This window comes from Mizuhopecten yessoensis, unplaced genomic scaffold (genome assembly GCF_002113885.1).
Source record: "Mizuhopecten yessoensis strain PY_sf001 unplaced genomic scaffold, ASM211388v2 scaffold10867, whole genome shotgun sequence".
Lineage (NCBI taxonomy): Eukaryota > Metazoa > Mollusca > Bivalvia > Pectinida > Pectinidae > Mizuhopecten > Mizuhopecten yessoensis.
Genome location: NW_018408761.1, coordinates 2257407 through 2271587, shown reverse-complemented (window position 1 = coordinate 2271587; position 14181 = coordinate 2257407). Strand labels below are relative to the sequence as shown.

Sequence of the window (14181 nt, the reverse complement as noted above, 5' to 3'; positions counted from 1 at the left end):
ACATTTAGCCATTACGGTACAACACTTCTAGCTCTGGACATTTAGTCATAACGGTACAACACTTTTAGCTCTAGACATTTAGCCATTACGGTACAGCACTTCTAGCTCTGGACATTTAGCCATTACGGTACAACACTTCTAGCTCTAGACATTTAGCCATAACGGTACAACACTTCTAGCACTAGACATTTAGCCATAACGGCACAGCACTTCTAGCTCTGGACATTTAGCCATAACGGTACAGCACTTCTAGCTCTGGACATTTAGCCATAACGGTACAGCACTTCTAGCTCTAGACATTTAGCCATAACAGTACAGCAATTCTAGCTCTAGACATTTAGCCATTAGGGTACAACACTTTTAGCTCTAGACATTTAGCCATAACGGTACAGCATTTCTAGCTCTAGACATTTAGCCATTACGGTACAACACTTCTAGCTCTAGACATTTAGCCATTAGGGTACAGCACTTCTAGCTCTGGACATTTAGTCATAACGGTACAACACTTCTAGCTCTGGACATTTAGCCATAACGGTACAACACTTCTAGCTCTAGACATTTAGCCATTAGGGTACAGCACTTCTAGCTCTGGACGTTTAGTCATAACGGTACAACACTTCTAGCTCTGGACATTTAGCCATAACGGTACAACACTTCTAGCTCTAGACATTTAGCCATTAGTTTTACATTTGTTAGAGACTTTGATTGCAACTAGCAGATACAAAACACCTGTCATTGCTTTTTAATATTTTATATCATGTTAGTCTATGTTGCGTTTTTCTTTTTCTTTAATTGTCAAAAATTATGTGTAAGGCCGGGCTTTTTTGCTACATAGGTTATCACTGCATTTGCAGAACTTGGCTGAGTGCATTAAAAGAATAATTGAATATAATTAATATGACTGATGTTTTAGACTTTTTATTTCTTCACTTTAAACAGTACATTTAGGAACAAATGGGGCCTACTCCCTTGTTTTTATTCGGATTTGTTCGCACAGTACAGCAACAGATGTCGGAGATGACTTAACGTTATCAATGTCTACCTTTTGTTATATGATTTTTACATTTTGAATGACTCATTGACTGCCATGATTGTACGTTAGGTCTACACTACAGTCTGTAGTTTAGGGTACACTCATATATATAGGGGGTTCATATATGCTCATATTGCTATAGGTAAGAACACACATAAACAGTTTAACACCAGCTTGTCATACTTGCCAACTTTTTAAAATGTCCATGGGGGAGATTAAAACAAATGTATGTATGTACTGTATACCCTAAGGAAATGGCATCTTTTGAGCTGTTCTTTCAGATGAAATTTTAGCAAATTCACTTGTTGAAATTGCTCAATTTCAAGGTTAAAACTCGTTAGTCTCCTCCTTAATAGGGAGAGTTCGTAAGTATTGAGCTGCGGATACCGCTGTTTAAAAAACCGTCTGAACAAGGAAACTAACGTACATCACTGCATGCTATTTTGAACAACCGTTTAATTAAAAAAGAAAAAGAAAAATGGAACTCGACAAACACAAACTGGATAATTACCCAGCTGAACAGTATGCGTCCTTAACACACTTCTTTGTTTAGCCTACTGTACATGTAATGTAACAATGTGTGGCTTCTCCCCCTTTCTCGTGCTTCGGTAGCATCTCCCTCCGATTGCCACCTCCGCTTGGACATCGTTTTTTGTTAGATTTAGGTTGTGGACATAGCCCTCTCTGAAATAAATAGTTCCCCTGGATAAACATTTTTCAGAAATGTTTGCATCTTGAATGTATCCCATACAAAAATCATCGGGAATGTCCCCGAGTCCAGCAACAGTCGCTGACGCCATCGCCATAGGCAAAAAAATACTATGGCTTGTTTACATTTGTTATCGGAGTATGTAGTCACGTGACTTACGGTTGTTGACAGACAAACTTTCGAATTTTTTGCTAAATGAACACAATTTTATTGCTTAAATTACATAGAAATGCTTCAGATAAGTCATTTATTAATATAATTCACATCAATGGATTTCTGGCTGTCCAATAGTTTGCTTAAATACAACATCAAAATACTGCATTCAATTAAGTAACAAATGCATGAAATAAAGTATGCTTATTTCGACACAATATTGTTCAAAATAATGACAAAGACACAAGCATTTCCTTTATTTATTTTTTATCTTATAAGATATAACGGTATTGAATTGACAAACACACTTGAAATTAACTCAACCATGGCAATAAAATCTCAGCTTATAAAGATAGCACTGCATGCCAAATAACTTGATGATTGTGGACTGGTTGTTTTACTAGTAACCAACTGACGAACAATGTACTACTAGTAACCTACTGACGTACAATGTACTACTAGTAACCTACTGACGTACAATGTACTACTAGTAACCTACTGACGTACAATGTACTACTAGTAACCTACTGACGTACAATGTACTACTAGTAACCTACTGACGTACAATGTACTACTAGTAACCTACTGACGTACAATGTACTACTAGTAACCTACTGACGTACAATGTACTACTAGTAACCTACTGACGTACAATGTACTACTAGTAACCTACTGACGTACAATGTACTACTAGTAACCTACTGACGTACAATGTACTACTAGTAACCTACTGACGTACAATGTACTACTAGTAACCTACTGACGTACAATGTACTACTAGTAACCTACTGACGTACAATGTACTACTAGTAACCTACTGACGTACAATGTACTACTAGTAACCTACTGACGTACAATGTACTACTAGTAACCTACTGACGTACAATGTACTACTAGTAACCTACTGACGTACAATGTACTACTAGTAACCTACTGACGTACAATGTACTACTAGTAACCTACTGACGTACAATGTACTACTAGTAACCTACTGACGTACAATGTACTACTAGTAACCTACTGACGTACAATGTACTACTAGTAACCTACTGACGTACAATGTACTACTAGTAACCTACTGACGTACAATGTACTACTAGTAACCTACTGACGTACAATGTACTACTAGTAACCTACTGAGGTACAATGTACTACTAGTAACCTACTGACGTACAATGTACTACAAAACATGTAGTAATCTTATGACGTATATTCAATATCTTGACGATATTCTGACTTTGTTTTATCTGACCTTCTAGACAGGGTTTAGATTAGTCCGAATTATTCTGACGTTTTATCGACTTTTTTAATATCGGTCTGTCGTCGATTAACCGATCGACGACAGACCGATATGAAAAAAGTCGATAAAACGTCAGAAAATTCGGACTAGGATTAGATGTACAGATTTAAGGATTTCAATTTTGACTTTCCGTAATAGCATTGCCTGTCTCGATAAATCATTGTGTGTAGAAACACCGACGCAACTCCAGCTTACTCGGCATTCATCGCTAGTTTTGACTGCAACCTGCAGTTTGATTTACGACAACCATGCCTTGAGACGAAAAGCAGAATCGTTACATAAACCAGGGTGGCTGAGTGGGTCATTTGATCAACTACTCCCATATAAATTCTACAAATTGTATTAACTATACTATGATAACGTTTTTATCTATTTATTACAGCAGGCAATGTTTGAGTATAATTTATATCTAAAGCGTTTGAAAGAAGATGAACATATTGTAATATGGGGTTAAGTTAAGTTTGATGTTTGGATGTACTGATCATGAACATATTAGAAAAAAAACCCGATGAATAAGTACCCTGTTATGCTGGATACAAACTTTCACACAAGCAATATATCATACTTATTTACCGTGTACAACTGCCACACAAACAAGACATCATACCTATTTACCGTGTACGACTACCACTCAAACAAGATATCATACTTATGTACCGTGTACGACTACCACTTAAACAAGATATCATACTTATTTACCGTGTACGACTACCACTTAAACAAGATATCATACTTATTTACCGTGTGCGACTACAACTCAAACAAGATATCATACTTATTTACCGTGTATGACTACCACTCAAACAAGATATCATACTTATGTACCGTGTACGACTACCACTTAAACAAGATATCATACTTATTTACCGTGTGCGACTACAACTCAAACAAGATATCATACTTATTTACCGTGTGCGACTTCCACTCAAACAAGATATCATACTTATTTACCGTGTGCGACTACAACTCAAACAAGATATCATACTTATTTACCGTGTGCGACTACAACTCAAACAAGATATCATACTTATTTACCGTGTGCGACTACAACTCAAACAAGATATCATACTTATTTACCGTGTACGACTACCACTCATACAAGTTATCATACTTATTTACCGTGTACGACTACCACTCAAACAAGACATCATACCTATTTACCGTGTACGACTACCACTTAAACAAGATATCATACTTATTTACCGTGTACGACTACCACTCAAACAAGATATCATTCTTATTTACCGTGTGCAACTACCACTCAAACAAGATATCATTCTTATTTACCGTGTACGACTACCACTCAAACAAGACATCATACCTATTTACCGTGTACGACTACCACTCAAACAAGATATCATACCTATTTACCGTGTACGACTACCACTTAAACAAGATATCATACCTATTTACCGTGTACGACTACCACTCAAACAAGATATCATTCTTATTTACCGTGTGCGACTACCACTCAAACAAGATATCATACCTATAAACCGTGTTCGACTACCATTCAAACAAGATATCATACTTATTTACCGTGTGCGACTACCACTCAAACAAGATATCATACTTATTTACCGTGTTCGACTACCACTCAAACAAGATATCACACCTATATACCGTGTTCGACTACCACTCAAACAAGAAATCATACTTATTTACCGTGTTCGACTACCACTCAAACAAGATATCATACTTATTTACCGTGTTCGACTACCACTCAAACAAGATATCATACTTATTTACTGTGTACGACTACCACTCAAACAGGATATCATACCTATTTACCGTGTACGACTACCACTCAAACAAGATATCATACTTATTTACCGTGTACGACTACCACTCAAACAAGATACCATACCTATTTACCGTGTTCGACTACCATTCAAACAAGATATCATACTAATTTACCGTGTACGACTACCACACAAACACGATATCATACTTATTTACCGTGTTCGACTACCACACAAACACGATACCATACTTATTTACCGTGTACGACTACCACACAAACACGATATCATAATTTTATTATCATTATACCTCTACTGAGTTTTCCCTATATAATACAATATGATATAATATCCTTTTTCCCTTAAATCACTTAAATCTCTCCTTCTAAGAGCTACTCCCTCCCCAAATTAGGACTACTTCCTGCAAAAAAGGACTACTCCCTGCCAGAAAGAGGACTACTCCCTCATGAATATTTGTAGGCGGAGCTTATAAGATTTCAGCCAATGAACACATTGTTAGGTGGGCCTTCTCCGTGACGCTCATGACGTCACATTTTCATAACCAAACGCCAACAGCGAAAATGGCCACCGATGAAGGCCGTTTTGTTGTTGTAAAGAGGAGTTACATCAGATTTTGGACGCTAAACGTAGCTTAAATACAAAAACTGTTATAAAGACTGCAGTGAACTCACTTCAAACTTATTTAACAGAACGGAATGCCGGAAGCGTCGACAATATTAGGGTCAAGCATGTTCATAGGAGGTGAACGTGTGTCCACGCAAGTTTTATGCAGAACTTAAAAAAGTGGATGGGACTATATATGGTAGGAAAACAATGGTGATTGTTACCTGACTCGCTATATAAATGCATATTAATCAATTTCGACTGTTTCCCAGACAATTCACCGAACGAACTATAGCTAATGTGTGCTACCGTAAAACTGTTGACTGGTCACGTGAAACTGTTGACTGGTCACGTGCAACTGTTGACTGGTCACATGTTAGGTAATCGAACGCACCTATAATTACAAGCACCCCGGTGACCAAGCGTTTTTGGTACTGGATTGTTAACGGTTGTCTGTCGGTAGATCTAAACATCACATTCGACATAGAACTTTTTGATTTTTCATTGGTCAAGTAACAAAACAGTTGTTTCATGCCTTATTAGTCAACAGTCAAAACCATTTTCCCTCGGAGTTGGGACCGACCAAATGAACTGTTTCCCTCGGCCCGCGGCCTCGGGAAACAGTTCATCTGGAGGGTTCCAACTTCTCGGGAAAATAGTTTTGACTGTTGACTGATAAGGCATGAAACAACTGTATACTATGAGATGCAGTCTATAAAAATACTTCTTGAAAGCTAGAAATGAAGATATCATCAACGACTATTCCAGCTGTTAAAAACCTACGGGTATACTTTGATAGTTCACTGAACATGGATTAACAAGTGAACGCTATTGTCAAATCCTGTTACTACCAGATCAGGAACATCGGCTGTATTCGGCAGTTTTTAACTGCAGATGCATGCAAGATGTTGGTACATTCACTTGTTACCTCACGGTTGAATTATAGTAACCCCCTCCTCTGTGGTATATCTGACAAACTAACTAGTCGTCTGCAGAGGGTCCAGAACACTGCAGCACGGCTAGTTACTCTTACTCGAAAGAGAGAGTACATCACACCTGTAATTTATTCGTTGCACTGGTTACCTGTACGATACAGGTCGGAGTACAAAATTCTGCTGTACACATACAAGGCACTGAATGGAACAGCTCCTCAGAATCTAATGGAATAATTTACCTGTCAATATTAAAAATACGACCATAGTTTGTTCTTTCAAAAAACACCTTAGGCAGCACCTGCTTTTTCTATATTTAAATGAGTAATGTTATTCACACAGGTAACTGTCAAAATTTACAAAGTTTCTGTGAACGTATTGTTACCTTGTACCTTGATGTTATTTTTTTGTACATATACATATGCTCAATTATATTAAAACTGTATTCCTCAGGGAAAGAATGCTGTGTGTACGAATGAGCAAAGAGTTTATTTATCAAATAGTTTGTTTACTGTTTTTAATTGTATAATAATTTGATATTATTCACGATACGTTCGTTCAGATATAGACAATAGTGCATGTACCGTTTATCTAGTCAGCAGGTTAGTCTGATTACCAACTATTCATAAACAATAGTAGCTTTCAGTAATCTTACATAATGTTTATTTGTTGTTCATGATTTTGTAGTTAGCATAATAATCTGTTTTAATGTCAGTTTCCATGTTCGTATGATGTTTGAGAGGGCCATATGGAAGATTAGTCTTGTACAAAATATGTTACCCTCCTTAAATAAAGATATTATTATTATTATCATTATTACAAGCTAACCGGTAATAAGATTTATATATATATTTTCAATGCCGCCATGACTATTCTCCATAAGTATGCTTATTGAAGATTTAAAAGAAACTGTGGTTCGGTATACATGTAGCAAACACTAGTGAAAGCAAGCGTTTTTTTTTTTTATAAAAGCACTGGATAAAGTCTTGAGTGTAATCAGCCCAACAGAACTCAAAATATAAGTATTATAGTGCATTTTATAAACTGATTTTCTATTCATATAGTAACAGTGATAGAGACCTAGCCCCCGGGCCTGGAAAGTTATCCAAAGCAGGCACTGTATAAAGTCAAGAGTGTAATCAGCCCAAGAGAAATCAAGATATGGTGCATTAGTGCATTAAACAGATTTTCTATTTATAGTGACCCATTGACCTTTGACCACTAGACCTGAAAAGTTATCACAAGCAGGCACTTTCTTCCATAAAGGACTCGATAAAATATGAGTGGAATCAGTCCAACAAAATTTGAAATACAGTGCACAAACTGATGTTCTATTTATGTGACCTTGACCTTTTATATCAAAGGCTGAAAAGCTATCAAAAAGCTTAAACAAACATTTTATTACACTGGATAAAGTCCATGTATGCACACACACAAGGTTCTACACTTAAAGTTGATAAGTTGACTTTAATATTCATATGTTTTTTCTGTATGTTATTACCATCTCCATACCATATTTGATGAAGTTGCTAAGTGTTTAAATTGAATCAGTTGATGATTTTCTATAGAAACAGTGACCTTGGCCTTGACCTTGGAACCCTGTATCACAACAATGTCCGAAGCATACTCCTACTTGACCTTTGCATAAAGTTTGACCAAAATCCATGAACGAATGAAGTTGCTAAGTGTTTAAATTGAATCAGTTGTTGATTTTCTATATATAGCAACAGTGACCTTGTCCTGACCTTGGAACCCTGAAACACAAGGGTATACCCATATTTGACCTATGTATAAAGTTTGACCAAAATCCGTGAAAGAATTAAGTTGCTAAGTGCTAAATTGAATCAGTTGATGATTTTCTATATATAGCAAGTGTGACCTTGACCTTGGATCCCTGAAATACAAAGATGTCCGAAGTATTCCCATACTTGACCTTTGTATTAAGTTTGACCAAAATCTGTCAATGAATGAAGTTGCTAAGTGTTTACATTGAATCGGGATGCGACGCGACGGGACGGGACAGGACGCTGCACCAGGGCAAAAGCTCATTTGTCCTTGGCAGGTGAGCTAAAAAAAGATAAAAGGACAGACAGACGTAAAATCTGATAACTAAAGATGTGCAGGGGTCCTAACAACAAATTGTGTAATTGAATTGGAGAATACCCCTTTGGGACCCAACTCCTCCCCCTAGGGAGCCAGAGTATTTTGAGAGCGACCCTCTGTTAAACGGCATTCAGTCTTCTTAACCAAGTAATGCTCCAGACCATTGGTTTGAAAACATCATCAAGCCATACAGAAGGACTTCAAAGGATGTACTGTTTCAGGTGATTTATGTCCTCAGCCAGGGTCATATGAGGACGGGTGTCACCTATAGAAGAAAACTGCAATTCGAAGGAAGTGCATGTGATTATGGAAAAAACACAGTTACTTATAAGAATTTCCTATGTGCAAAAGGCTATAACTCCAGAAAAAATAGAACATGGACACTGGATTCTAACTCAAACTGTAAACCATTATACATGTATACTAAGTTGCAAATAATATGGAAAACAGTTAATTATGAGAATTTCCTATGTGCAAAAGGGCCATAACTCCAGTCAAAAATGGAATTTTAATACATGGTTCAAACACTGTAATCTATTATGATAAAGCCACGAACAAAGTTTCAAATTGATATGGCAAGCGGTAGCGAAATAAGGCCAAAAAAAGGTTTATTTTGATAATTTCCTATGTGCGAAGGGCCATAACTCCAGCAACAAATGAAATATTGACACAGGGTTTGGACTGTAATCCATTACGATAAAGCCACATACTAAGTGGCAAGCGGTAACGAACAAAGTATGGCAAACAGTTAATTATGAGAACTTCCAATGAGTGAAGGGCCATACATGTAACTCCAGCAAAAAATAAATATTGGCACGCAGTTCGAACTTGATCTGTAATCTATTATGATTAAGCCCTATACAAAGTTACAAATTGATATGGTAAATGGTGGCGAAAAAAAAGTCTGGAAAACTTAAATGTGACTGCCGCCGCCAATGACAAAGTGTGATGACGGACAGACTGATCCTTAAGTGTTCGCCATGCTTCTCAGGCTGCATGACTAATAAGGGAAGGCAGAACAGTGAAGAAAGAAAGGAAAAATTTAAGATCCCAAGTGTGTTGCAATGGGAGCAGAAGATCTATTTTGGTCTGTTCAATGTCCCCCAAGTAGTAGACATGAAAGAAAATCCCCGATTCTTCAGGCCCTCCCCCCCACCTCCATGTACATTGTATGTAAATTATGGTTAGACAGATTCTGACAAATTCGATGACTCAAGTAGAAAATTGTTTGAATCATGTTATCTTGAATAAGAAAATAAAGGGACATAACTCTTCAAGTAGACTCCAATTTAAGTAGTTAGTGCTGATCTGACAGATCTGTCAATTCAAGATCTATCTGTACACCAAATTCAAGAAGAATTACACATTATTATATGTTTCGCATGTCTGAAATTGTCTGACATTGTCAGGAAGAAAATCTACATTTTAAAGAAAGTAGTAGCTATGGGAGCAACCTATATATGTTACAAACATAAAAAATATTGGTACCTTGCAAAACAATAAGCAAATTTCGCAAAACCACCAATTCTCAAAAATCACCTAAACATGACATATTTTATCTAAAAGGAAACTTGGATCTTATAGAAGTAACAACTATATCCGATATATAACAGAAAAGAATGTGAGGAAATCATGTTAGGGACACAACTCACAGAAATATTGTCCAAAGGAAGACAATCAATCATAACTGTACAAATACTTAGAGTACATAGCAAGTGTTCCTAGTTTAAAACAGAGAGTATGAGTATTACTTGAAACAAATTTTAAATTATATAAGAAATAATTATCAGGGACACCATCTAAATGAAAATTAATTGATTGATATAACAGTTGAGATGCATTAAAAATCCTCCCCACAAGGAAAGTAAAACAAACATTACAGTAAAATGTTCAAACCTGGCCTACATGGTGTAAAGTTTCACCTTTTGACCTTTTGTAAATTTCAGCTTTCATGGCGAATTTTTCCGCATTGTTTAATATATCCCAGTCTCATCAGATGTATATGAAGTGCATAACAAATGGAAAAATAAAAATATGAATGATAAACTGCCAGAATAAGATGTGTAGGAAAGCAAACAATGGGGCACAACTCTTCGAGTTTGTGAAAATCCAGTCCTTACTTTCTTCTATTTTTAGGATGCTTTTACACCAAAGTCAAATAACTTTGGCTACTTCAACTTCTGACAGGTCAATGACCCCTGATGAGACTTATTTAGCTGTCAAAATCAGACAAAAAATACTGCGGTACAATTTTATGTCAACTTAGGTATTAGTGGATTTGAACAACATTGTAAATATGAATATTGAACAGCAATATTTTAACATTTAAAATGTTGTTTGTTGATGTTTAGTGGATCGAAGAGATACATGTATAACATTTTTTTAAACGCAGTATTCGGTTATCAGCATCTTGTGAGGAAACTCGATGTATTGTAGCAGAAAAATGTCAACAAATAACATGAAGAGTAGCGCAGTTGATATAGAAAGTTCAGTTCCTGCTATATATTTGTAGTAAAGCTGTCAAAGAATCAGACATTTGGCAGACCTTTCTTATACATATGACTAAAAGTGGTTGCAAGGATTTATAAAACCCAAAAAACAAACTGATTCCTATCCCTTATACAGAGAACAGTGTGGAAATATAGATGAACTGAAGGTATTGAAAATAACGTCAGGTAATTCGGGTAAAATGGACTTCCATCATGATTTTACATATTCATAATGTGTTTATACAGCTTCCTTTAAGAAAAACACATTCCATACATGTTTTCAGACTGTTTTTGTTGTCATTACTGTCCAGCCTGTAACATCTCATCTTTGCTAGCCAAGTGTTTATTTTGTATTCACATATTAATGTATTCAACCTTAGCAGATTTAGCCTTGTTCTCTAAGCTTTCAAATTATTGAACCTGGCACAGGGATTTGGCACGAATTACCATCCTATGGTCCACAATTTTTGTTTATATCATACATTATATAATACACATATGTGAACTGAGGGTTAGACATTAATACCAAGTCCCTGTGCATGTAAATAATAATGCCTTGTCGACTATGTCATGATTTATGTCAAAAAACAATGGAGGACAATACTAAAAGAAACATTTTCTGTATATGATCAGTTGGTATAGATAATTGGCCAATTCTAACTGTAACTGATAACCAAGGGAAATACATAGGCGACCAGTGCTGAAATAATCTTGAAAGTTTAAAGTTTTGCTAGTAAAGTGTCTATGCAAGGTGGCAGGGGAGGGAAATTAAACACAAGGCTAAATCTGCCAAGGTTGAATAGTACAAATTTAAATTATGAACCCTTGGGTATTGAAGATGGTGAGATAACGAGGTTTGATCGTAAAATAAGATGTGTCTTCAGCAGTATGCTCCAGTGAAATTACACTATAAAGTCAGCATCAAGTCCTGAGCTATCACAAGGAGACAAACATGAACATACCGCAGACTCCCAAAACACAAATTAATTATGCACAAACTCACCACATGCATGCAACTAGCAAATGGGGGAGGTCGTCCTTAAATGACAATATATAGCTGTTGATAGGACGTACATTAAACAATACTTAATCAAACCTGAAGTTTATTTCGACATAAAGATCTTATCTATTTGGATAATTTCATGGAAATGATGACTTGTTATTTTAAACAAATGATTTGTTAATTTCAGCTTGCATGCACTGTATGAATGTTATTTTAATAACATTGTACCCATATGAATCCATGATTGTCGTGAAGTGGTGCTTTATTTGAATTTAAAACATTTGATGCTCTATTACCTGACCTGGAACGCATTCGTAGCCGTATACCGAGACAATTACAATACTGTGGTATAACTGTATATATATTGTGTACATAGTTTAAGTGTCTGCGAGACCAGCTGTTCTAACTTACAAACATCCAGGTGACGATAATTTTGACAGAAGCTGTAGGCAATTCACACTTTTCAATTTGTACTAATCTTCTTTTGGATAACGACGCTATAACTTGTAAGCAAAAAATACATCACTGGCGTCACGAGCAGCATCAATACTAAAAACGTCTTTTAATATTAAGGGCTACCAAACCCGTGCTCCTGGTTACAAATAAATGCTATGTCCCAATCACCTGCCCTCTGGACTGGTTTTTAAGTAACTTGAGTTGTTTTAGTGCCAAATTTTGTGCAGCATGATTATTTAGCCTCTACATCTTAATCCTTCCAACGTAGGTATCGTGTGATACAAGTTGTTGTTTGCCTTACACTGTTACAATGTTTTACCATTTATATATATATATATATATATATAATAAAAAGTGATTAAATGTCCATGTGAAGGAAGTACATATAGAAAAAATAAAATTAACGACCGACTAAAAAACTAGCTGCTTTCACCTTCCACAGGGCTCTTCAGGTTTATAGAAAAAATAAAGTTAACGACCGACTAAAAAACTAGCTGCTTTCACCTTCCACAGGGCTCTTCAGGTTATTCAAAAGAGAACAACGTCGTGACGTCACAATTACATGTCATCACACTACAATAGTAACGTGACGTCACGAGCAGCATAAATACTAAAAACGTCTTTTAATATTAAGGGCTACCAAACCCGTGCTCCTGGTTACAAATAAATGCTATGTCCCAATCACCTGCCCTCTGGACTGGGTTTTAAGTAACTTGAGTTGTTTTAGTGCCAAATTTTGTGCAGCATGATTATTTAGCCTCTACATCTTAATCCTTCCAACGTAGGTATCGTGTGATACAAGTTGTTGTTTGCCTTACTCTGTTACAATGTTTTATCATTTATATATATATATATATATATATATATAAATGCTAAAACATTGTAACAGTGTGAGGCAAACAACAACTTGTATCACACGTTAGTATGATATATTGTCTGTGTACGATTACCACACAGACAATGGACACCAGTGTCTCAATACATACGGTATTAATTTGTTAATATTCGATAAACGTCTGTTTATTATTACTGTCCTGATTATGTTGTGAGGTATTTCCGGGGCACGTTCTCGTATCAAGTGCGCTTCCGGTTACGTCATAAATGCAATTTTTCAATTCACAAAATCTTGATATTTATTAATAAAAGATAGTTTAACGAGTTAATAAAAACAATATTAATACATTATAAATATTATTTTCTTGATTGTTTGCGAAGCAGACGACGTTTGATCAAAATCTCGAAACTAGAACATTTTTTCAAAAAAAATGTGTTTAAAATTTGAAAGAAAAAAGTTTGAAGGGGAAAAAATCAATTTGTTCTTTTATTAATTAATGAAAGTGATGCAAAAAAGAAATATAGTAAATAATTGATAGTAAATTTATCAAAAACCTCCTCCTTAGAGAGTATATTCTGGGCATGATCGTTTAGAAGCTTTGCAATACTTCAAACTCTTTCAAACGCGCATCAGCTCGAGATTAGGCCCCTGTTTACAAAATGGCGACTGAAAGTAGCAAGGCGGATTAAATTGGAACTTCAATTGTGAATATTTCGGCAAGTAAACGTTGTTCACAAAGCCCATGTGGTCTGTTCATCTAATTTAGTCAAGATGTACTCAGACCAGTCGTTGTTTAGTCGCT

General features: G+C 35.9%; 1 protein-coding gene across 2 annotated transcripts in view; it reads right to left on the bottom strand.

Annotated features, from left to right (window-relative positions):
• The window catches only part of LOC110463098 (carbonic anhydrase-like), a 73886-nt gene that overhangs the window by 34107 nt on the left and 25598 nt on the right, over positions 1-14181 (bottom strand). The window lies entirely within an intron of this gene.